The sequence below is a fragment of the Leptinotarsa decemlineata genome, unplaced genomic scaffold, assembly GCF_025532065.1.
Source record: "Leptinotarsa decemlineata unplaced genomic scaffold, Ldec_3_MD MMD2_tig00002974_RagTag_RagTag, whole genome shotgun sequence".
NCBI lineage: Eukaryota > Metazoa > Arthropoda > Insecta > Coleoptera > Chrysomelidae > Leptinotarsa > Leptinotarsa decemlineata.
The window spans coordinates 7,331,317-7,358,387 of record NW_027412578.1 but is presented as its reverse complement, the minus strand read 5'-3'; the positions used below and the strand labels follow the sequence as shown (position 1 = coordinate 7,358,387).

At 35.5% G+C, this 27,071-nt stretch overlaps 1 protein-coding gene and 1 long non-coding RNA gene across 4 annotated transcripts in view; one reads left to right on the top strand and one right to left on the bottom strand.

The window, feature by feature from the left end:
- Positions 1-27,071, top strand: part of LOC111502416 (defective proboscis extension response 7) — a 724,909-nt gene that overhangs the window by 588,761 nt on the left and 109,077 nt on the right. The gene's annotated exons all lie outside the window — the stretch shown is intronic.
- LOC141483093 (uncharacterized) lies at positions 13,123-14,158 on the bottom strand. The gene is made up of 3 exons (XR_012465902.1): positions 14,023-14,158; positions 13,356-13,936; positions 13,123-13,262 (listed from the first exon to the last, which is right to left on the bottom strand). It is a non-coding gene; the product is annotated as an uncharacterized lncRNA (long non-coding RNA).

Below are 27,071 nucleotides of genomic sequence, written 5' to 3'. Positions count from 1 at the left end.
TCACCTCAATTCGAAATTACTTCTAGATCTTCATTAGGATATGCAACCTCCTGCTGCCAGCGAGGATGTGCATCCGCCGCCGATATCTTGAAATGTAAATGGAGTGACGAAACAAGTGTGCTGTCGTCAGCAATGCCATATATTGGGTTCTTGTTTTTTTTTCAATTAGTCGTTGATATACAATAGAAAGAGTGTTGAAGACAATATAGATATCTGCGAAACACTAGCGTTGATGGTGAAAAATTTCGGATTACGTCGACGGCCACTTGTAGGGAAAGTTTTTCCAGGAAGCTGAAGAGCCACCAAAAAAAATGATCCGACAAGCCATCATATCTTCGAAGTTTGACCAGCTAATTGATCCATTAATCTTAGAGATTGAAGAGGACATCATTCCACTTCGGACTTCGAAAAAGAACAAGCATCTTGACAGATTGTTCTGGATAGGGTCTGTGGAGTTTGCTAAAAAATCTCTCGTTATTATTATTTCATTTGATCTGGGAGAAATGTTTTTGATGTGATATTCAAGGGAAAAATTTTGGATAAGAAATTGGCCTGGTGATTATTCCAGCCTTCGAGTGTATTCATTTCTTTTGGCAGAATAACTACAATCTCTCTCAATTTATTCCGAAAGGTTCGCGCTCAGGGCCAGACAATTTTTTCGAACAATCGATAGCAAGAAATGTGAATTAATTCATTGAAACGGAAACAAATTTTTGTAGACGACGAGAAGAAAAGAGAACTGAACCTTCAAAGGACACAACTCCATTTATTTTTAATTCATATCAGCGCTGTTTCGATAAAAAGCATTATCGATTGGTCCCTGTTTCGTTCATATTCATAACGGAAAGAGTGTCTGTGGGCGGTCATCGACATGTGCGAAATCATAATTGGAAAAGTTTCTCTCTCATTGAAGCCGGTACCTTTCCGAATCGAAAAAAGTAAAATCGCCAATTTGTTTCGAGCAACGTTTTCCCGGGATTAGACCGAAAAAAAGCATTTCGCGGACCTCTTCGTAGAGGTCGAATTTGAATGTTATCTCCCCATTTCGTGTTCTGATATAGAGTGACAAATGTATATTTTCTGCGTTCGCAATAGTCACTACATTAGGCTTGATTTTTCACGAGAATGAAAATGTTGCTCTAACGAATACAAATGCCCCACGTTGAAAATGTTTGCAGATTATTCAAAGTGACGGCTAGATGGGGTTCATTCGTGAATGTTGGACTTTTTATGACACTCAATGAATATTCGCTCTGGAAAAATCTCGACACTCTGTTAGCCTAATTTTATTTACATGCGTAGATACATTTCCATCATTATCTTCAGTATACAGCGGGAAGAAAGAAAAAGCACGTGAATTCAATTCGTTTGTTCATTAAAGAAATTGAAAATCCTCAATATTTCTTCAGATTCTATAGAGCCAATATGCATTTTTCAATAATATGTGAGAAGTACCTCGAGTAACTTCGTGTAGCTACGCCGTCACATATTTAACAACTATGTCCCCAATGAATTCAAAGCTAAAAACAATTTCTTTCATTTCTGTTTGGTGTCTGAGACATGGACAACTATGTCATGTGACTAGCTATGAGTAGGTTATGTAAATATTTTCCGCGCCACCTAAGAAGCACCATAACTTTTCGCAATACTGTCAGCCATATACCATATTTATGAATTGGGTTATACAAAAATATTTTTACCTATTCAGTATCTACTCCAAACATTCGTTTAAATTTGTGCTGTTTAAAATCTGGTTTTTCCGTAAATCAGCTGTCGCCCCTATACGAACGACAACTCTCAGAAGTTGAGAAACTTGTGCGAGCTAAGGACTAACGAGGTCTTACCTTTTAACGTGTGATTCCTAACACGGAATTATGGAATTGAATCAGATATCATCCATAAGAGACGCTACACAATACATATAATGAGTTACAATATGAAATTTCACTTACATGAAACATATCATCAAAATTACCGAGCTCTCACCCGCAGACAGCAAGTTTTACTTACATGCCTGAGAATTGGACATACGAAATTCACCCATCTACATCTCCTAAAGCATGAAGAGCCTCGCATTTGTGATACCTGCAGTGTGACGATGAGTGTTGAACATTTAATCTCTGATTGCCCAGCTTTCAATGAAGAAAGACAATTTTTCGGATTGCCAAGCGACCTCACCAATGCATTGGATGTTACGAACTTTACTTCCCTTTATAGTTTTTTGGAAAATGTTGGCATCTCTAACAAAATTTAATGTACCTACTGTAACCGCTAATAACCCTAGTGGTTGATGCGGTGTTTTTCTTTAAAAAAAAACATTTCATCCTCAAGGGCGGACTTCAAAGATACGTAGTGAAATATTTTTCTCATTATCCCATCAGCACTGGTTTAGATAATAATGAAAATCGCAGCACTCATTTCATTTATCACATTATGACTTTATGAAACGGATGAGATGAATCCATCCATCTCACGATGACATTTTTGATTGATTAATTTTTTATCCACCATTTGAATTCTGGAATTCGGAGAGGTGTATTTTTTTTGAAAAAATTAGTTTTTGGCAAAGCTTTTCAGCTGTCGCTTTGTTATCTTCGTACAATACCTTGTGAGAAGCTCCCCAATGAATAAAAAAGGAATCAAGTTAGAAATGTACTCTTTACAAAGGTGTGTAGATCACAAAAACTATTTCTTCTCAAGATATATCCCTTTCAATTCAAAAGAAAACAATGTGAAATTTATCAGTTCGGACTGTGTGAGTGGGTTTCTGGTATACATATATGTTTCACACTTAGTGACGTCGGTTCTCTCCACCAATACGTCTAAGAATTGTAATTCATTATGGACTTCTTTTTCCATTGTGAAGGCGATGGAAAGTCTTACGCTGTTGATGTGCTTTAGGAAGGTGTCTGGTTCTGTATTCTCATGGTTCCATACTATGAAGGTGTCATCAACATATCTCAAACGAACTCAGGGCTTTTTGTGAGCCTCTTCAATGACCAGAGTTCCAAACCACTATAACTGGTGGAATTGGCGATCTCATCGGCAGTTTTTCATCTTGCGTGAAAATTTCGTCATTCAGTTGGACATAGCAATTCCATACATAGTACCATAGTAATTTCATTATTACTCATACATGTAAGTTCGTTTTATCTTCCAGGTCCTAGTCTCTGGATAACTTCCTCCGTATGATTTGAAATGCTTCTGCGACAGGAAGGTTGGTGTGAAGGCTTTCTACGTCGGAACTGATCCGTTGATCTTGCTCTGTGGATTCGATTGCCTCCAGTAATTCCACCAAATGCCTTGAATTCTTCACAAAAGATGAAATTTTTTCTAATAGTGGTTGTATTATTGGTAGTTTCGATTAGCTGAATGTCTGGAACTGATGATCGGTCTGAGCGGAACACCCTTCTTGTAGATTTCGAGTAGTCCATACAGGTGAGGGGGCTTACTGTGGTACGGTGTTGGTGATGATCTCTCCGTTTCCAAAAAAATAGACCTGGTGTCTGGTACAATTTCTCCTAATTGTTTCAGTAGAGTCCCGTACAATCTTCGTGTATTGCCCCTTCTGAAAGACATCTCCGATCTTCTGTTCATGGAGATCAGTATCCATCACAACAGCGTTTCCCTTCATCTGCAGTAGGATCTTGATGATATTTTCTCTTCGTCGGCCGTTCAAAGCTTTTCGTTTTTCATCGCTGATGTAAGATGCTGGAACTTGGTTCTCGATTGATCTGTTCCCTGATTTTCCATCTGAATTCTGCTGCCTCAAGCAATAGGCAATGTTGGTGAAATGGCGAAGTTTAGAGTTTTCCTCAACAACGAATTTTCTATGTGCGTGAGCGGGCGGGAACTCATAATTATTATGACGTTGGCGGCTTCGTAGTTGTCCTGTTTTCGGTCTACATTCGGGCATTGGAGGCACGTGCCTCCAATCAATGTAATCACAATCAACTCTGGTTTTTTATAGTATTTCAAGCATGTAGGAAGCTATAGAAAATTTTTTTATTTCTACTTATAAAAATTATATTATGTCCATATTAGGTGAACTTTTGATGTATGAGTGTGAGAAGTGAACATCACAAAATAACACCCGATTCTGGAAAACAATAAAAATAAGAGCTCAGAGCTGATCTTGTGAGCTCACAGACACTTTTTTGTACTGACATTTCGATCTCAGTTGTGAAATAGTTTCTTGTGATTCAAAATTTCTGAAAATATGCATTCAGAAGTGATATTTTCACCCTATTGTTCATCCATCGTCACAAAACTTTTTTGTTTCATTTGATAGATACTGTGTTTCCATTATATGAAGCCTGTTTCTTCTTATATTTCAGAACTATTTTCAATTTCCATCTCATCCAACTTTTTATGATCTGTATTATACCATTTTTATACTAGTATAATACTGTTCTCTATGGTTTCATACTAGTTTTATACCTGTCCCATCAATCTTTTCTTAGGCTTTGAATCTGTTACCATCCTTCATACTTTGGAAATCACGCCCTCCAACATTCGGAAATGGAAGTAATCTGCAGAAAAGTGATTTTGACTAATTTATCCTAAAAATGTGAAAATTTTCCAAAACGCAGGACTGTAAATGCTGCTTGACATACTCAATATTCGAAAAAGCTTCCACCACTTTGTTAACGTGACGCGATAAGTAACTAAATACTCAGAGAATGCTCTTAGTGAAGGAGCACATTCGCTGTCGGGGAATTACTTCGTGTCACAAACTCGACAGAGAAATTCACCTAGAAGCGTTATACATTCACACGCAATCCTGTATCAAAACAGGAGGATGAATCTGAAGGTGATTTCTATTCAGCAGCTGCGACCCAGAAAGAAACTGTATCAGGACACTCACGTTGATTGTGCAGCTAAAATGTTAATTCGGCATTTTGTGGTACAGAAAATACTGGAGTTTAATGTAATTATCATTATTGCACTCAACTATCTAGTTCCCATTCATCGAGTTCTGTTAGACCGAAGTGATGGTCTTCTAAAACTGGGATGTGAATTATGCAACAACATGAAGACATCGTCACTTCTGAAATATTGAGACTTGAAAGCAGCATCTTGAGCGATAAACAATATGGCTTTCGGAAAAAAAGATCAACAGGCGACCTTCCATCGTATGTCACCTATATTTGGAATAACGCAATCCAGATACATGTAGAATCAAGAGCTGTTGCACTTGATGTTTGTAAGGCTTTTGACCATGTGTGGTATGAGGGTTTGCTGGCCGAAATTCGATGCTATGGCTTGTTGAATTATTTCTGTGTATGGCTCTCCAGCTTCCTCAAAGAACTTTTCCTGCAAGTGGCCGTCGATGGATATCTCTCAAATACTTTCATCATCAACGATGATGTTGTATATCAACGAATCATTGGAAAAAACCAAGAATACAATATATTGCTTTCCTGACGACAGCACATTTGTCTCGTCATTCCATTTGGATTCCAGGACATCGGCTACGGAGGCACATCTCTACCGGCAGCAGGAGGTTGATGAGAATCTAGAAGTGATTTGAAATTGAGGTGGAAGTAACCAGGTCCAATTCAATGCCACAAACACCCATGCATCGCTTTTTTTCAAGAAGATAAATGTCTCCAAACCTGATATAATAATGTCAAGTCGAAAATTCCGCTTTCTGCTTCGATAAGTTTGTTGAAGGTTGAAATGGAGACCAATATGTCTTGGCACAATCATGTCACTGGAATTGTCAAGAATTCTCGAAAGCTAGAAACACTGTTCCGAAGCAGCAAATTGTACACACCTCAACAACTTTTGATGATTTATAAAGCTCAGATGAGACGTTTTTTGGAGTATTGTTCTCATGTATGGTGCTCTGCCCCCAAACATGCCCTGAAGTTGCTGGATTCCATTCGGAAAAGGTTGGAGATTTGTCTCTCTTCTAAAGATACTTTGACGGGAGGTGTTCAAGTGACTTGACACATTTGATCCCACCAAGACCGATACATATCAGAAATACGCGACGGACTGTGGCTGCTCAAGTTCAAAAAGTTGTGTCAGGAGCAAACGAGTTATTCGGAAAATAAATTGTCCAACAATTCAATAATGGCGTAGTATCAGGAGTCTTAGGAACAGCAATCGGCGGTACCTCTGATTCGACAAATCCCTCCTCAGGAAGAAAAGGCCACGTCAACCAGAATCAGTGTAAAGGCAATTTCAATTGGTGACTGTTAACCAATGGTGGGAAAGTAACCACACGCAGCAGAACTAAAAACAAGTGAAGTGCTTTATTGCTGTGAATCTAACAGTGATATATTTCTTTTTGGCTAATCATTACTTGGAAAAACATTTTTGTGTATATATTTTTTGTTTGTTGGAACATTTACTATTTTGTTTATTATTTCTGCAGAGGATTTCTCGCACTGTTATTATATTTGCTTTGAACTGACATTTTTCTTCCTCTTTTCTCTTTCTCTCTCTATCTGTGTATATTGATTCTCAAATGGCAATACTTTTATCCGTTGCACATGTGAATGTACGATCATTGGTACCTCATTTAAGTGCGTTAAATGTTCACATTAATGATGATAGCTATGACATAATCGGTATTTCTGAGACATGGTTACATCCAGTGCTGCAGTTTCAATTGAAGGATATAAACTAGTGAGAAATGATCGGCTGGTCAGAAGGGGTGGGGGGACTGCTGCATATATAAGAGATGTATTTAATACCACGGTTATTCTGAAAGATACTGAACAGTTATGGCTTGAGGTAAAAATAAAAGAAAGAAAGTATGCTCTAGGTATAGAGACCACCCAACTCGGATGATACGTGTTTCCTAAATGAGTTGGGGGATACTCTTATCAATATATTTACAGATCATGACAAAATAATATGTACTGACGGTTTCGAAATAAATTTTTTAGATTCGAATTCTGAGCTATCAAGTGACCTACGAGCAATTACCGACACGGTTAATTTGATACAGAGAATTGATGGCTTCACCTGGGTTTCTGAAAATAATGTCTCTCTTATAGATTTACTGTTTACTAATTTTGAAATTGTGAGTGCTGACGTTAGCGATGCTGACATAGCTGATCACTTCGTTATTTCTTGATCATTGCAGTCAAATATAAAGCCACGTTCTTTGAAAAAATATACTTATAGACATTTCAACGACATCAATCTGAACAGTTTTCAAAGATACTTTGAAAATATTCCTTGGGATGATATTTACTATATTCAATCAATTGATGATAAAATTAACTTTATCAATGATGATATTTTGTTATTGGGTGATAAGCATGCACCACAGAAAACCTATTTATTCCTATTTAGTCAACAATAGTTTGTTGCCTGTACCTTTTGATTATGTTTTATGAAATCCCACTCAACAACTATAGTTGGTTAACAAAATATTTGATTAGAGTTCGAAAATGTATTTTACTTTTCTTATCGTGTATATGTATTTATTGGCTTCTCAAGGGGACTGTGGAAGAATTGGCTGCAGATTCTAACTGTTCTCCTTTTATTTACCTGCATTTGATACTTTTGTTCTGTAAAGTTATTTTGTATTACTTTATGTATTGGTAGATAATAAATGTATTATTATTATTATTATTATGTGAATCGCTATTTTAGCACAGGCACCGCCCTGAGAGTGCCTAGAGGATTTTCCAGTAGTGATTCCATTCCTGAAGCCTTCAAAAACATCCGCTGGCTAAAAATCAAAAACCGTATGATTGACCATTTGTGTTTTGTTCATAAATTGATTTCCCTTTTCCACAATCCCTTTTCAATACTAAAATTAATTCTGCGTGGAGATATCCACCCAATAAACATTAGAAATGAAAACGAGGTGAAGTTTGCATGAATTTTCCAAATACAATTTTAGATTTTCTCAGATTGTTGAAGAGGAAACTTTTAAAAGAATAGGTAATGACAAACTTCAGAATTCTTCTCATATTGAAACATGTAACAAGTCCTAGTCCTAGAAGAATGTTCAAATTCATAGCCTTTTCCTATGGACAAATTTTGGGAAGAATATTATTGCGAAAATGATTTTCTATTCGGTTGAAATATTGAAAAGCATTCAATTCTTGGCTATTACTTTTTCTAGTTGAATTTGCGACAAAAAACTAAAAATATCGAATTTCTTTGTGAGAATTCCAATAAGGGATTCCTTTTCATGGAATATATCTTTCAGGTGTCCTCTTGACTACCAATTTGTCTCCTTGTCTCTTCGACAACCCTTCAAAAAGTAATTAAATGGCAATATTCCCTTCCGAAAAAGGAAATTGATTTTACCGAAGGCTATCATTTCATTCGTCAACAAACAGAATTTGTACATTTAATACGGAATATCAAGGGGTAGCAGTAATAAATAAAAGTAGATATCAGACTTTATCATGATAGTGAAAAGTCAGAATTTCAGACCGAAGTGTTGAATGAAATGAATAAATTCACAATTTTGAGACGTAACAAATCATCTATCATCAATTTTTTCATATACCAATGTATACCCAAGCATTATTTGGAAAATGGAATATACCAATTTTGAATTATTGGTTGACCAGATTTTATAAAAATTGATAAGGGTGATTGCAATGTGAATAAATTTGAATATGGGTCGCTTCACATTAAACGCTCCAGCCATTGCTGAATGAGCAGAATGCATTATTGAAGGTTCATGAATTCAGACAAAAAAACATTAAATATTCCGAGTTCCGAAGATTCATGAGAAGATGAATTGATTGTATGAAGGGAAGAGAAAAGGAGAGTCAAAAAGGTTTTGCCGCTGGAGTTGAGAACACCTAACAAGAGGTACACGAGGAGCCAATAACTCCTAGGTTAGGTTAGGTTAGGTTAGGTCCAAAGGAACTGGGTCTATTTAACCCTCCACTGCAACTCGCAAGGGTTAATTGTGGATCACACCTATTCACACTCGACCAAATAAACCCCGCTTCTTAACGAAGCCTATTAGTTTGTATGGAGAGTGGTCTTTCAGGTCCGGTCAGGTCGGATTCAGTCCCCAGCAGGGCAGACACAAAGTATATGCTCTGCTGTTTCATTATTATTGGGGTAGTCGGATAGTCAAGGTGCAAGATTTCCATCTTGATACCCGCGACAACCTTCCCATATGAGTGTTTTGAGGGTTTCTGCACGCACATGACGATGCTTTAGATTCAACCGTGCAGGACTTTTGGTTTTGCCTCTGGTTTTGGTTCTGCGTACGCCGCTCAAATTTAGGGAGACCACTCAGTTGTTTTCTGGCTGCACCACCAAACTTGTTTCTTGGATTCACTATTTGGATCAGGAGTTGGAAATTTGAGATGCTCTCGCTCCTGATCTGAATTTACAGTAAGGTCAGTTGTAAAATCTGTAGACTCAGCTTCAGAAATGAATCTAAAATTTACTTTGTCCATAAAAGTTCTACGAGTAGCTAGGGAAAGGAAGTCAATCACGGCAGAGCCCCGAATTACCGTGACAAGTCGATGCTACGACGAGAGGGCGCCCGGTATTTCGAAGTTTCCGTAGAGACAGCTGATAGACTCAGTGTCATTCATCCTCTCGGTACGGTTACACATAACTTGGGATTGAGCCATCGTTGGGATGACATTCAGATAGGGAATAACAGAACCACAAGTGATTTTGTCATTCACGTATCCAGCGGGGCTACGTGGAAGCAGGCAACCGATGGCAGGTTTGCTCAACCTCCACATCCCAAGCCAAAAACAGCATCCACAGTGGTTCAGGCAGTGAAAGATGAACAAGGACAGTCAACCCGCCAAAACTCCAATAACTCCTAACTGGGGAGGTGAAAAATGTTTCTTCGGAAATTAGTTTGAAAATGATTAAACCAAGTGATTTCAAGCAATTTTTGCTGTTTCATTGAAAGTCAATATTTTTAAACTCATTCGCAAGTAGGAGTGTAAACTGTCTAACGAATGAACTCACGTTTTCATGAGGTTTTTCGTGAGGTGGTCGCCTGGATATAGACTGTGTATGTCGAAGCTGAAATCTCCATATTCCACCTTCTTTCACCTTTTTTTCTGAACTGTCGAATTTGATGATTGAAGTTTCCTCGTATATACAGGGCTATTCTAATTCGTTTCTGTACATGGGGATCTCGTGAACGATAAAAGATAGAGTGTCGGTTAAAGTGTGGCAAAGTTGTGTATTTTAGAGACCTATTTAATGATGTGAAGGAATCGAATATAGCTCTTTTGGTTCCGGAGATATACAGGAAAAACAAAAAAATCCCAAATTATATTTTTGCCTATATCTGCTTTATTCGCAGACATATCGAAAATCTATTCACATTTTGCTATTGGAACTTGATATGGGCTCTCAGAATATATCCATGAATCTTTTATACAGGGGGTCATCTGACTTGGGCCACACCCATCTTTGAATTTTTGAAAACGGACCTGTATTTTTTGTTGTAGTTTTTGCGTAGGCGTTCACTTCATACTAAGAAATCAAATTCAAATTTATATTTCGGGTTGTTTCGGTAATATTCGTTTATAAGTATATGAAATATTCCTTTTTGAATTACGGCCCTGGAAATTGGCTGACTGAGTTGAATAAAAACATTATAGCAACTTTCACGTCTCCCTATGTATTGCAGAGTTTTTCTGCAGTTTTTTTTTCATTTTTAGTTACCTATTCATATTTTTTCCATTAAACTGAGCGTTTTCTACAATAAACTTCGAATAAGAAAACCTTTTATTTTCATTTGAGTTTATTTATATTTATTTGGAACATATCTGCATCAAAAATACTTTATACATGTTTATACATGTGCAATACGAAGAAAAAGAAATGATAGCAATAATAACATCCGAAACGAACACTATAATTGTAATGAAAATTGAAATGAAGTAATTTATATAGGTGCCCAAAAAAATTATTGGCGCAATAAATGTTCGAATTGGGGTCCTTCCATTTCCAGACATTTTTAAATTCAGTTTTTCATATTATTTATTGCCCTCAATACACTTATTTGCTGCATTGTTGCGAAATCATTCAAAATCCTCAATCTCGAGTCTTCCACATTTTCTATCTCTCTGCCAGCGTAAATCCTATTTTTCAATGTCCCCAATAGAAAATAGTACAAAATAGTAAGATCTGGTGATCTTGCAGACCATCTTATTGCCCCATTATTTGACTCGAAATGGAAGGACTCCAATTCGAACATTTATTGCACAATTAATTTTTTTGTGTATATAAATTACTTTCTTCATTCCAATTTCCATTATTATTATTGTGTTCGTTTCAGATGTTATTATAATCATTTTTTTTCTACTCATCAAAACACATATAATATATTTTTGTTGTAGATATATTTCAGATAATCATAAAAGATTTTCTTATTCGAAGTTCATTGTAGAAAACGCTCAGAGCAATAATACAATAAAAAATACAGGTCTATATTTAAAAATTCAAGTCTTATGGCACCCTGTATAAAAGACTCATGAACACATTCTGAGAGCCCATATCAAGTGCCAATAGCAAAGTATGGACAGATTTCCAATATGTCTGCGAATAAAGAAGATATAGGCAAAAATATAATTTGGGATTTTTTTGTTTTTCCTGTATATCTCCATAATCAAAAGAGCTATATTCGATTTCTTCACATCATTGAATATGTCTTTAAAATACGCAACTTTACCATTATTTAACCGATACTCTATCTCTTATAGTTTACAAGATCCCCATGTACAGAAACGAATTTGAATAACCCTGTATATAGAAAACGAAAAATAGTAAACAAACACGAATGATCTAAGTATATTCTTTGAAAGTTCAATCGATATACTTTGATGTTTTTTCTTCAACTTGTATCGAAAATCGGATGGTTTCGAATTCCAATCACAGTGTGTGTTCAATAACTTCCTTCGAGCCACATTTTCAAATCAGAATCACTGCGAATGAAAAATACGAATGAAAATGAAAGTGCAAACAAATTCTCACACATATATTTCCTCCTTTATTTGCTGTCAAGAAACATCCTTTCAACAACACACAACCCAAAAAGCCTTTGGTCATAAGATAACAACGTACATAGCGCCTTTCACAGAACGCAAAGAAACTTCTGTTTGCTTTGAATTGAAAAAATGTTTGTCGGTTCGCAAACTCTCGCGGATTTGGGGTAATCTCCGTATTCGCTGTTGTTTGTTTTCGTTGTTTTCTGATGCATTCGACCAATTCTTTCGGATAACATCTTTGCATGCGGAATACAAAAGCAAAATCGTCTCTGGGAAAATAGAGTGAATGTATGTGGAAATTTGACTGGTTTGAAAGCTTGAGACAGGCCGTCCATATCTTCCGCAGAAACCAATCTGATTACATTCAGAAGTTCGATGGATGCATCTTGTATATTGAATATCACTCAATTTTTCATGAAACTGAAAATTGAATGAGATTTCTTTCAATTCGAAAGCATTTCACATTTATAACGTGATTTCATTCAGAGAAACATCATTCTGAAGGTAGCTGATATAGAAATGATTTAATTGAGAGAGGAATAATTTTGAAAGTGTGTGTGTGATGAATTCAAATGGCGTTGATGCAACCAATTTGCCAGTAACATCGTAAATGTAACATTTCTATTATAATAGTATCAATAGTATCAAAGTCAAAGTTAAAATATATTTTATTGTCTGGAGATTCATCTCATTGACAACGCTTGGTTGAAATAATATAATAAAAAAACAAATAAACAAAATTACACATATTAGCTGTTACGGGTTCAATTATACTGATACCTCCTAGTTGACTCATAACTTTAATAGCGCTCTCGTAAGCCAAAACATTATAAAATGTATTAAATCATCCAGGATGAATAACTTGAAGTCACTCGGTGATCTTTCACATCAGAAAAATATCTGAAATGAAGTCATATTTTTAAAAATGTTCAATCAGCACAAGAAGTACTTTACCTACTTTGAATGCTTTCTCATTCAAGATACCAGAATAGAAAAGAATAAGAACATTATCTGTTTTATCACCATTCCTTAACTTTCCATTTTCATATAGGTTAGTTTGTTATTGTTTGGATAGAGATATTGTTTGGATAAAAGATCCAACCCTGCTAAATATTCAAAATTTGACAGAAAGGATGTCATTCATCTTCAATATTCTCAACTTTGATGAAATGTCACTAATATTCCTAGTTTGACCTCCAGAATCTATCTGTTTCCTTTTTCCTTTTTTTTATTGTGGGCTTATCAAAGTGGAACATGTGGTTCTGATTTTCTCAAGTTATAGAGGATTTTCTGAGTCTGAAAAATAAAAAGTAGTTGTAAAACCATCAAGAAAATTGTCATTAGATTGATATTTCAACCATCCAATGTGGATTTTGGTTTTCAACTAACCTTAAACGTTTCCTGACGAAACTCTCTCCGAGACCACCCTCCATCGAAGGTAGGTATTCTGCTGGGACACATTCTGGGGATTATCCTCTAATAAGTGCATTTCATATGTATTAATGAATCCATAGGTTAGTAACTTTTCTGTCTTTTCAGGTCTCTTTTTGTTTAGTACCTAGTTTTATGTTTCTCTGTACGAAGGATATTACCAGCTCCCACATCATTATGTCCTATAGCTATACACCAATTTAGCTAGCATGCATGTTTAGAACTTTGCTTTACACCTAACCGCTTGGAGACAGCTTCATTTCTGCTTAGTAGATAGAGCTTGCTTGATTTCCTCTGCTAGTTGAAGTACAGACTTCCCTCAATCCTGATAAACTGGACGGACCTTGTATAGAAAGCCATTGTTGGGGATTGTAAAAGAAAGGACAACCTCCAAAGGAATATAGAAGTAGGATCTACTTCATTTATTAATTTTGTCTTGTACAACTTTTGCTTCTTTTTAACATATAAGGAACATTTCATATCACCAAGAATACTCCGTGAACTCGTAAGAGCAAGTAGTGGTATTTTGTAGTTAGCACCTAGAACATAGTAAATATTAGTTATCAATTAATCTTATGCATTAAACTGACATCTTTATGATTTTAAATCAAAACTAGCTACTTACCAAGACGTCTGTGAACCAATAGTATATATACTAACGGGGAAAACATTCGTAAATAATATCATTCTTGTATTATTTGAAACATCTATTCATTGATATATATATATATATATATATATATATATATATATATATATATATATATATATATATATATATATATATATGTATATATATATATATATTGCATTTATAATTGCAATTGTACATGCACCATATTGCAATTATTCAGACATTTGACAGTTTCAATTTGAGAATTTACAAATCGATCAGCTGATCGACCGTGGATTTATAGAGTAGAAGAATACGTTCCGATATACCGACGGCCCTAACTTTCGGAAATTCTATCCAGGGTTACATTGTTACAGGAAAAGGGTATTTACCCAAAGAAGGAAATTAATAAATATTGTTTTTTTTTTGTTATCTTTAGTGTCAGATAATTTATTTTACCCACCAACCCTCTACCGGCTGACTAATTTTGATTTTAGAGTTTTGTTTTCGAGTTATTTCTATTACGCCCCAATAATTTGATTTTCCATCTTAGTCGGCGTAATATAGCTACTTAGTCATATAAAACTATAAACTATAGAATAATATACAATTTCAAGTAAATATTGAATATATGTATATATAACAAAAAAGGACAAAAAAGATAACAGAAACAGTTTGTATTCACTTAGCACAATACAACTTTTCAGGAAAATAGCCAGTAATAATGTACTTTGAAAATTTCCAATATTGATTACATGAGCTGTATTGAGAGTCAGACACAAATCAGTGAATCCATCAATTATGCTTTATTGTCCGAGAAATACTCATTGATGAAGCTAGTGAAACTTTATGAATTCAACAATGTTTTTTAGATAAAAGTATTAAAATCATGATATACAGTGAACAATCATTACCTACATTAAAAAATGTACATATACGAATACACATAAATAAAACCATATATTAACCATTATTGTTGAATACAAAAGCAAAATCAATACTCCTGACCGCTCTGGACTGAATGATTCCGTACAACCCATCTCGTCTTGTGTTTGTAAATCTTTTGCTGGAAAAATCCTCACTTGTTTACTTTGTGGTAAATGTTCAAGAAGTACCGAAAACTCATGTGAATTTCTGGAACTTCATCTAGCTTTTCCTAATACCACTAATAACCAGTCCGTGCAAAGCTTATTGTTAAATCATCTGAAAATGGAATTTTTGACAGGTGATAATCGACTGTATTGTCAAATATGCGCCAAACTAACTGACTGTTATAAGGAAAGAAGTATAGCTGAGGCTCCAGTCAATCTAATAATAACACTGATGATTTTCAAACAAGACTCAACCTCTAACGGAAGCAAAAAACTCTTTGGAATTTTCGAAATAAATGAACATTTCAACCTATTACAATATTCATGCAGTCATTGTTGACTGTGGTTCTGGCGTTGAATTTGGTCATTATTACGCCTTGGTCAAAGAAGAAACGGACTGGTTTAAGTTTGACGATAGTAGTGTCACGAAGTGTTCTGGCGATGCATTGAATTTATTGGAGCCTCCAGAGACACCCTACATTTTGTTTTATAAGAGAGAGGACATTGAAATCAATGAAGTCGCCCCGGAGCCCCAATTAATTTTAATTGTTATTTTTATTTTATTTTTATCGTTGTTTTAATAAAACCATTACAGATACCGGATAAATAAAAATCATTGAGCATCTGAAATACTAAGAGTTGAAATATATCATCGTAATATTACTTCAAGTCATAGTAGGTGTTTTGCAGAAGTACTCATTCAACTAATTTTCTGAATTTTTTAAAATTTGTTATTGCCCTATAGCTCATTGAAAGGTGTATTTTCTTGCTCTCATATATTGAAGGAAATTTTGTGATTGCTGATTTTGGGATTGGCAAGGGTAAATTCTGACTTCCTCTCGTGGGGTAACGTCTGTCATTATTTGCTGCTGAGTTACAGTATTTTTTGTGAATCAGGCAAACGGTTTCTGGAAGGACAAAACAAGGTACAGTAAGCATTTTCTGACTGATGAAAAGTAATTTGCAGTGTTCTTGTGATTTTGCCCTACATATGTATCTGAGAGCCTTTTTTTGTAGAACGAACACTGAATTAAGTGGTTGCTGACTACAAAAGCCCCAAAAGGCAATTCAATCTCTCAAGTGCGACTCTATCAAGGAAAAATACACAGTTCTGGCTGAGGATTGATTGACTTCTATAGGAACAGCTTGAACTGCATAGCAGCCAGATGCTATTTTGTGGCATAGATCTGTTATATGCTCATCCAATTTTAATTTATCATCTATAAATACCCCTGAAAATTTTGTGTGAGTTTTGTTACCTATAGTGTGATTTTCTATAAGTGAGTCGTCAAAATTCAGTTTGAAGCAAACTATGTTTGTTTTATTTGCGTTGAAACATAAGGAGTTTGAATCAAGATGCATGATACTCCCTTTCATTTTTCTGAAGGATAGTATCTGGTTATTTGTTCTCCTTCTTCCCTTTAATTTTTTTCTCTCATTGTTTCACTTAATTTTTCAACTTCTTCTTTTTTGGGAGTTCTTGTTCACTGAATGAATTATCTGTTCTGAGTCCATTGTTATTCTTGACTTTTATCAATGACTCGCCTGAATTCATATCAGATCAGATTCATATCAGATCTGTGAATCAACATATATACACTTTTCACTTTTTTCTTCTCTGTTTCTTTTACTTTCATTCATTTTTTCCTCCTTGTTTTCTCACTTGTTCTTTATTTTTTTCTTCTTTGTTTCTTATTCTTCAATTACACTATTCGACTTAACAAACGGATTTGCATCCATTTGGAACGTGACAGAACGCGACTTATAGGTAAGCTAGCTGGTACTCCTGTTAGTTTTATTCTACAATATATGGAGTATAAAAACTCACTTTGAAGTGAAAGTATTTATATCTAAATTAACTTTTCTGATATATCAAAACAAAAAATATTTTTCATAGTATATATTGACTATTGGGTACGACATATTTTCACTTTTCAGTTCTTTCTATAGGTTATCAATAGGTTCTTCGTCTTCAACACATTCTAGAATCAAATGATGTAACGTACCAGTTTTTCCACATGAGCAATTTAGATTTTCAGCTAATAAAATTTTCAATTTGTGTTCTAAGTACATCGCATGTTCAGTTTGCATTTTGCAGACTGCTTTATTTGAAAGGAGTGTATTCTCAGGAAAGATTAATTTCCGGAAAAGAAAGGGTTTGGCTTGCAAAAAGTAAATTTCAGACACAAACTGGACGGAAAAGCCCTCCCGAAATAATTTCTTACATATGAACATTGAATAACATAAAAAAATATTTCAGAAATATTTTCATTTTTATTTCTTTTCATTGTTTAATTTTCAATTGTAGCTTGTACTTTTATACAGTGCATTTCTTTAATGCCCTCTCCCTTTCATTTTTTGAACGGGTCAACTCAAAAAATTAAAATAAGGGATAATGAAATAAATGCATGAATACATGATTTTGAAGTAAAATTGACAAATGAAACTTTCAAGATGACCCTGATGCAAGAACAGAATTCTGCGAAATCATGACGGAAACCAGTGCAGGGCATCCTACCTATCTCCACAATATTTGTTTTAGTGACGAATGTACATTTTTTTCAAACGGCAATGTTCACAGACAAAAATTGCCGTTATTGGAGTAACACCAACCCTCACGTTTTCCGGGAAACACATACCCAGTATCCAGAAAAAATTAACGTTTGGGCAGCAATATTGGGAAACCATATTGTAGGACCTCTATTTAATAATCAAAATTCAACAGGCGAACTGTATTTGAATATGCTGAAAACTACTGTTGACCCTCTCATCACTGAAATCGTCAAAGCGAATCCTTATAAATTCGATATGAATATTGTATTCCAATAAGATGGAGCACCACCACATCACTCCAGACAAGTAAGAAACTATTTAGATACTACTTTTCCCGGTCGTTGGATTGTCCGTCGATGTCATACAGAATGGCCAGCCTGCCCGCCAGATTTGACACCTTTGGAGTTTTTTTATGGGGCTATTTGAGTCAAAAGGTCTACGAAACTGAACCTGCTTCAATATTGGATATACGACAGAGAAGTTCCGCCATTTTGTAGTAGTTGAAGATATTGACATTATATTCTAGGGTTGTGAAGCATTTGTCAGGAGCTGCTTTCCATTTAATTTTTTCCCGGGTGGCGCCCAGTCGCCATCTTGAAAGTTTCATCTGTCTATTTAACTTAAAACTAAATTCTTCATGCATTAATTTCATTATCGCAAATTCCAATTTTTTGTGTTGACCTGTTCAAAAAATAAAGGGGGGTGGACAGTAAAGAAATGCACTGTATGTACTTGTGATGCACTGTTTGGAACCTTCAGTGTAGTAATGAAAATTACTGGGGTTTTTTCCAACTCCAAACCGTTATTTCAACACCTCGACACGTGTTTTGACCACCAAGCGATCATTTTCAAGAGGAAGATTAAACTGAATATAGTCACAATGTTATTCTAATTTATACCATAGATACGTCTTCAAGGTACTTGCGTCTTAAGTGTCTTGAATTAATTTCACAATGTTGCCTTATTTACTAGTTTTGAAGACTAGTCTTTTGTCTTATCTACTAGTCTTGAAGACTAGTCTTTTGCATTATCTACTAGTCTTGAAGACTAGTAGACCTAGAAGAGGTGCCTATGTTATAAATAAAGATAACATTGTAAGTAAATTTATTTCAATCTTCCCCTTGAAGATGATCACTTGGTGATCGAAACAGGTGTCGGGGTATTAGAATAATGGTTTGGTGTTGGTAAAAGACTTCAGTTATATACTTCTATATGAACAATGGAATATAGAAGAAATTTTTTTTTATTAAATTTTTACTTTGAAAGATATATCATTCACAGGTTTGCTATACAATATGGTATATAAAACAGGTCAAATTACAGGGAATTTTGTGGGATTTCACTGTATGATTCATCAGGAATGATCGGCAAAATGGACCATATCCCACAACCTTCAATTGAAATAGTAAGTTTTATAAGTAGCAGAGGACTAAATCACCGACCTTTCAGACAGTTTTTACAAAATTTGGAAGAAAACTTTTTTGATGTCCCTTATTTCACTGAAGTTCGTTGGCTAAATTGAGGAGTAGTTTCAGAAAGATTTTTTGAAATACGTGACCCTATTCGAGCTTTTTTCTTGGAGAAATGCAACCCAATTGATTATGATGATGACTGGTGGCTTGATTGTACCTCTCTGGTAGATATGAATAAACACTTGACTGATCTGAATGTAAAGTTACAGGGTGGAAATCTGATTATCACTCAAATGTATTTTAATATACAAGCCTTCGAAAATAAATTGAGGTTGTGAGGAAATCAGACGAAAAATGAAACTTTGGATTATTTCTAGTCAGGTGTCTGGATCTTCGAGCTCAAAATAATCACCCTCTTCCATAACTTTGATATGATTTTACTCGATATCTCATGGAATACTACTTTGACTTTGAGTGCTTGCGCTTTTGAGAAAAGCACATTTTCACATAGATATTTTATCAAAAACCGTGATTACGAGGAATATTGTTGAAACCTTTCTGCCCAAACAACAAGAAATTATCAATTCAATTTCCTTCATCGTAGATTTCGTGAAATCTCCCCAACTCCACGTCATTACACAATCCCTTTTCCTTCAAGGTTACATAACCAAACGGTCGCTGACATATCACTATACATTCTGCGTGATCCTCAAATTATGCTCAGGAGTGATTTTAACTCTGCTCATAGTACTTGCTCCAAATTGGTTTCTATAAAATACCTTTGTCTTCGAAGCTCCTTGGCTGGGACGTGCAAATGCAAAAAACATGTCCCACGGGATATGGCACATTTTAAGTGGCTATCGAGAATACACCGGATGTAAAATAGGGTAGTATCTGAACGTGTGTGGAAGAGGAAAGTTTCTCAGAGATATCAGCGATTTCAATAACGCTGGTGAATGCCATAAGTCGATAGTTGGAATTAGTTGACTCCTCAAATGGCAACCGTGAAAATTTATTTTGAATTCTGGGTTTTCAGTCATCAATATTTGAAGCGTATGCTTTTTTTACCTTTTATTTGACTAACTTCTTATCAATATAGAGATGAAAAATTAAATATCGCGTGTTTCATATTTGAAAAAAAAAGTCTATGAGGCAATCAAATCTACTAATTTATAAATTCAAAGTAGTGAGGACGACCAAAGACTCTTAACGTTATGAAAATATATACACTGCTGGGCAGAGAATTAGGATCACTCCGTAATTTGAACTAATTTTGAAAATTTCTTGATTTTTCAGATCATTTGCTGATGTCACATATTTTACCAAGTCCTGGAAAAAAACAATTTTTGGTTGTCCAAATCTATTTGCTAATACTGAAAATGAATCATTTCACTTCAGTATGCTGGAGATTTGATTGAACAATTTTACTCTATACACATTTGGTTGAAAAAAAAAATGAGGCTCCACTAACGAGTGTTTCCTTTTTATGCAGTGATAACAGCTTGAAAACGAAAAAGCATGCTTTGGATCACATTCTGAAAAATATCTTTCCATTTTCATACCAGTATGTCGCGTAGCTCTCTCAAATTTCTGGAAACCGATATATGTCTCCGTAAACCTCATACCGAACGTGTTCAATGGTATTTAAATACGAACTTGTGCAGGCCAAACAAATTGCGTGACTTGAACCCCGTCAAGATACTGAGTAAAGATCCGAGCAGTGTGGAGCCTTGCATCATCATGCATAACTGTTGCGTCTTGCCAAAAAAAAGGTTTGTATGGTGGAACATGGTCTTATAGAACCTCCATCAGTTACTTATGCGCATTCAATGTCCCATCCTCGATGCAGAATAACTCCGTACGGGCATCAAATAAGCCTTTTCATGCCACATTTGATCCGCCACCAAATGAAACTTGCTCGGCAATACACGCTTGAGCATATTTGTCGCATGGTCGTCTCTATACCCGTGCATGTCTATCTGAATCTGTAAGGCAGAATAACGATTCATCGGAAAACGATACACACCTCCAATCCTCTACTGTCCATGCCAAGTGTTCTCGTGAACAATTCAAACTTGCAACCCAGAGTTCACGGGAAAGCGGCGATTCAGTAGCTTCAGTTTGAGAAGATAAACTCGGCAGCATGGAGTCGCCACCTAACTGTCCATTCACTTATGTTTATATTTCTGACTTCTTGCTGATCACTTAGAAGGGAAACTGCCGTAACTGTTCGGTTTCTTGAAGCACTAGACACGAGCGGTGATCTTTAGCTGTTGTAGTTCTGCCTGGCCCTGAGCCTGGCCCTGAGCCAGGCAGAACTACAACAGCTGGTGGTACCGCCGCCATATATGTTACACACTCGAGAGACTGTGCTGCTTACCGCAGCTATTTCCCAGAGGCACGACAATTCTTTCCGCAACAAAATTCAAATTCATTTTGATACACTAACATTGACAAACAGAACACAAAAATGACAATTGACAGATAAAATACTGATAGTGGTTTTTAGGAATTCAGGTGAGGGTTTGTTTTTTGTCAAACGCTCATCAGAGAAACAAAGTCAACTATGTTTTTGAAGCATGGTATGAAGCATAGTATGGTACATCCAAAATAACTCAAATGGAAACATACATTTTCAAGGTAACTCAAACTCATGGGAGACTCTAATTGTATGCCCGCCAATGTATTACGGCTGGTGGAAACCGAGTAGAAATGGATTAATTGAGACTGAGCCTATAGCGAGAAGCACTCACTTCGCAACCACTGCTGCAGGCAACCCGTGATGCAATTGAACTCAGGTTTATGTTTGATAAACTCTACAAAATACAAATGAAACAGAACACAGCGTCAGATGCTACGCATATTTACAGACGGCTCAAGAACCAAAGAAGGCTCAGGACGTGGAGTGTACTCCAGCTCACTAAGCCTAAGTATGAAGTGAAGAATGGGAAAATACCAGCGTGGTTCAAACATAAGAGGCTGGTATCTCAATCGCTACAAAATTAATAACCAGGAAATGAAATTCTGGCGAAAACAACAATCTGCACTGATAGCAGAAAAGACCTATTAGCCTTGAAAAGACAACGTGTTACCTCAGGGCTAGTACTAGAGAGCCACCAAGATATAGCCAAAGCCTCGGTAGATGACAACATTATCCTGAGGTGGATTGAAGGGCACGACAGACGTAAAGGTAATCGCATTACCGATTCTTCATCCAAGGAAGCGGCTGAACTGAGAATTTCAGGACCCAGTGGCACCTACAGCCTGATGACTTCGACAATTGCGGAACCAGCGAAACGTCACACCCATGCTCAGTCCCTAAAGAGATGGGATGAAATCAAAGGATGCAATCTGACCAGGTTCACCCTGGACGACCCTGAGAAGCTGGCGCCGGATAAATATCTGGCGATGACCAGGAAAAATCTACGCCTAACAGTAGGATTTCTGACTGGCCACTGTCAACTGAGGAAACACCTCCATAATATAGAGCTAGTGGGCACACATCTATGCAGGGTATGTGAACAGGAAGATAGAACTGTTAGGAATGTCCTATTCGAGTGTCCGGAGTTATCGTCAATAAGAGAGTGTGTATTCGGCGAGTCTTGGCTTACACCTGCCAATATGAAAAAGATGTCTCCCGGTGACCTGTCCACCTTCCTGGTAAGGACAGGATGGACGATGACCTAGGAGGACATCTCTTCGGGAGGATGTACAATGGGTCACAATGGATTATGATAATTACCGACAGTTTCATTATTATCACGATGAAACACCGGTAAATGACAAAGGCGAAGGGATGTACACCCGAGATGACTGTTTAGCATATGATACCATCCGTTGTTATCAAAAATCTAGACAGAAAGTGCTTGAAAGCAATTTTATATTCTGACCACTACAATGTTAATAGAGATATATCATAAAAAAATAGAATGATATTATCATGATGGAAAATGAAAATTATCAAATTCATTACCTTCATTCAAACTGTGGAGTTGAATATATAACATGTTAAAACTTTCAATATCTGTTCTGGAGTTAATGGTATCGAAATCTTCAAAAATATCAAAATTTCTGTGACACATTTCTGAAAAGATTTTTTCTTGTAGTCTAAGTTCTAATTAGTCTGAAATTTCAATATTGTCGAAGAAGAACCCATGGTCTTAGTCAGTGGTGTGATTAGAAAGAGTGCAAATTGGTTCAATGTACCCAAAGTCACTTTCGTGAGAAGTAATACGATCTTTGAATCTTCTATTCAATATTTTTCCTGTCATAACTGGAACATTGGACGGAATAAATGACATCAAATAAGTTCATGATATTCACATCACCTTTCAATTCTGAAAATAGTTTTTTGATAACCGATATCACCTGCTCTGATTATTTCCGGTGTTATTGATTTCAGATTCGATTGAACGAAACAAGAATATTTTCTCATAAATGCTACTCATTTCTTGATCGATTACTATCATTCTTCAAAAAGAATTGAATATTATCTCATAATCAACATGTATTCTTAGAGAAAAGGTCAACAATAACAGTAGTACATTCTCATCATGAAAATATGTGGCCATTTAACCATTCGAATGAATAAGCTCCAGAAACACGGGATAATAGATATTTCACACCAGTGGATGTGTAGCTTCCTCAGCTCAAGAGACCAAAACGTTGATCTTGATGACATAACGTTCTAGGTACAGAAGGTTATCAGAAGTGTTCTACTGTCATTCCGGATGTCAGCGACTGGTTCAGAGTAAATCACTTAAATTTGAACTTCGAGAAAACAATTGTGGATGAGTGTCTTTCATGTAGTAAAGTAATCACCGTCAGTTGCTACAGTCCAAACTAAATAGTTTCTCGTTTCAATTCAGAAATCTCAAACTTGTTCTATACATTGATCAACCTCTGAAATTTTATCATGCTCGAAAGCGAGTTATTTGTATTTTATCTGGTATATCGAAAAGGTCATCTTGCAGCGGTCAGCTCAGGAATCATTGGTTATTTTCGAGTTCTGATTATATTGGTTTGAAAATTATATTATCACAATATAATTATATTATCAAAACAATTGCATTTGTCTTTCTTATGGTGTGAGAAAATTCGAGGAGAGGTTGGTTACCGATTGATAAAAACTGACAGCCCCTCCTACTCGTCAATGCACATTAATCACCTCATTCACAAATAGCCAAATTATATTTATGAACTATACAGGACTTTTCATGATGAGTGTTAATTAGCCGTTTCTGACAAACTATTCAACGGATCAACCTTAAAATTCAACAGGATGCATAAGTCAATATGACCTACACGCCTAAAATATTTTAGACGGAGCGGCGTTGTCGCTTCTACTATGAAGTAGCGGCTTCTTTGATTTTTCAAATAGAACACCCCGTATATAATATCATATTATGATTCATTATCACTTTGTCAACAAATTCATATACTGTTTTCCTATACCTATCTATTACCGTTTAGAATATATAAATTGATTTCGATATTTTTTTTACCAAACATGAACTTTTATAAATGCTGATAATGAACTCTCTTGCACTAAAACGATCAAATTTGAAATAGAGTGGAGTGATACTATGAGGATCTTCACTGCAAGTCATATTTTTATTTGCCTTATACAGGGTCTTCAAAAAATGCAGATACTTTGATCTCATGAAAAAATGAGTGGAACTCAATTTTTTCAAATGGAACACCCTGTATATTTCAACATTTTTGAGCTCTACATCCAATTTTAGATCAACTTTGTTCAGAAAATACTATTTCTATTTTGAACCGTTTTCGAGATATATATATATATATATATATATATATATATATATATATATATGCTATATGGTTTTCTCTTTGTCTCACTTTTTTGTATATTTTGCTATATATTTCACCTTATTTTAGCTGAATAGATTTTTGATATTCACTTTGAACTACCTGCTTGATAATGTATGTATACTAGGTATTATTTTTATATTTTCAGATAATACATGCTATCCCCCAGGTTAAGTTGTGAAACACCCTAGGTTGAACTTTGCCCTTTCATCGATTTTTGTATCTACTTCTTCTTTATAAACAATGTATGTCAATGAATAAAGCCAATTTATTACTATTATTATTTCGCTAAAATCAGTTCTTTTCATAGATCCGACAAACGCCAACAAAGTGAGTTTTATATTTCACTCAATAAAACACAATTACATTATAATTCATGTAGAGCTATGGTTCTTCGACTGTTTAGTTTACTACCGGAAGAGAGAACGAATTTCTGGTGACCAAATGTTTCTTTTCCATGGATGAATTTTACCGACACTGACTTATTTATGAATATCGATTTTCATGCTTAGTTTTTCTGTTTGTTTATCAAGTCCTCGTGTTTAGCTATTTTTATTCTGCTTTCAGTTTGCCTTTTTAGACGAACCTGAACAATTGTCAGTTGTCAAATGGAGAAAATGCATTATCATTTTCAATATTATTATTATTATTCTCATCTAAGTATATATTCACGTTCAAATACGTGTTTTTCCCCATGAAGTTTTTATCAGTTGTTGGAAATTTATATTTCAATTTCATGTGATTATAGTCCCTCATCCTTCACCAAATGAGTGTTCAACTGACTGAAATGAGTTATTAATTCATGCAATTTGCGGCTCTTTTCATATAAAGTACAGCGAAGTATGAAATGAAAATATTTCAGGCTGGGAAGTAATCCCCTTTCATTACCGGACCACTATTATTTATTACGTGGTATACCGGAGCTGAACATAGAATTCAAATATTCCGTTTTTTGTCATAAAGTTCTAATGGAGGTAAGTGGTAATTTTTTTCAATAATACTATGAGCTGCTACCTCACATTTCACTATGAAAGCTTCATTTAGTGAGTTTTAGAAATCATAATGGAAATAAATGATGTCGCAATAGATCTAAGTGAGTTGAATCGAAGAGGAAATTTTCAGAACAGAAGAGCTTTTGTGGAAAACGCTTTATAGTTGTCTACTTCTCCATCATCGAATACAAAATGTAAGAAACTTCCAAAGAGAATGAAGTAAATCACTTACAATGAAAATATTCTATGGAGATATGTAGACCATGCACATAAGTTTATTTTACATACAGACTGGAAGAAAGGATCGTTTTGAAAAAAACTACTTTCATATGAATATTCAATTACACGAAAGTCAAAGGTCTATTTGAGACAAGTTCAATGATTGTGACAGGGGAGCCCACGCGGGGGATTTCGGGATTTACTAAAGCGCGGCAGATTAATATACAGGGGGATACCTTGTACCCTGTTAAGTATCTTCAACAAATATGAGCCCCATATATAAGGCCGCCTGTGCGGGATAAAGGATCAGATTAGTGAAAAATAATTGATCATCAGAAATTCTCGAGAGCGTCAGATTAAGGTATGGTGAGTTAATTACCTGCTGAAAAGTGTATATTCCAGTAATCTGACAATTTGAGAGTGACGTGAAGAAAGGGGAGGGCAGTAAAGTTGTAAAAAAATAACGTTATTTCGACATTCTCGAGCGTAACAATTTTTTTTTATTCTGAAGAAAATAATTCAAGGATAACGAAAAATATATATTCTGACGATTTCCGCAAGCCGAAATAACAAAAATTCGTCGATAAAGGTTAATGTGTGCAGCTGAGTGTTACCTATATTTCGCTCTTCGAGTTTCTATTCCTCTATTATCTATTCAATTTTTCTCTATCTATTACTCTCTCACTCCGCCACCACTCTGAATTCGGTTGCCATGACCCCATCACAGCTGATAACAGAGACTTGTTCGTGATGGAGATGATTAATTAATCAATTAATTGATGGATGTAGCCGTTACTACGTGGTAGGAAATCATAATGTTTTCAAACTTATACAATATATAAGTTTGAAAATGTCCTTACAGGACGAAACTGCAGTAACGTTGGTTACAAATAAAAGTGGTAAAAAACATAGAAAGTTTCATTTTTCTTTTTTATTTCCTTATAAATACAAGTATTCTCCTT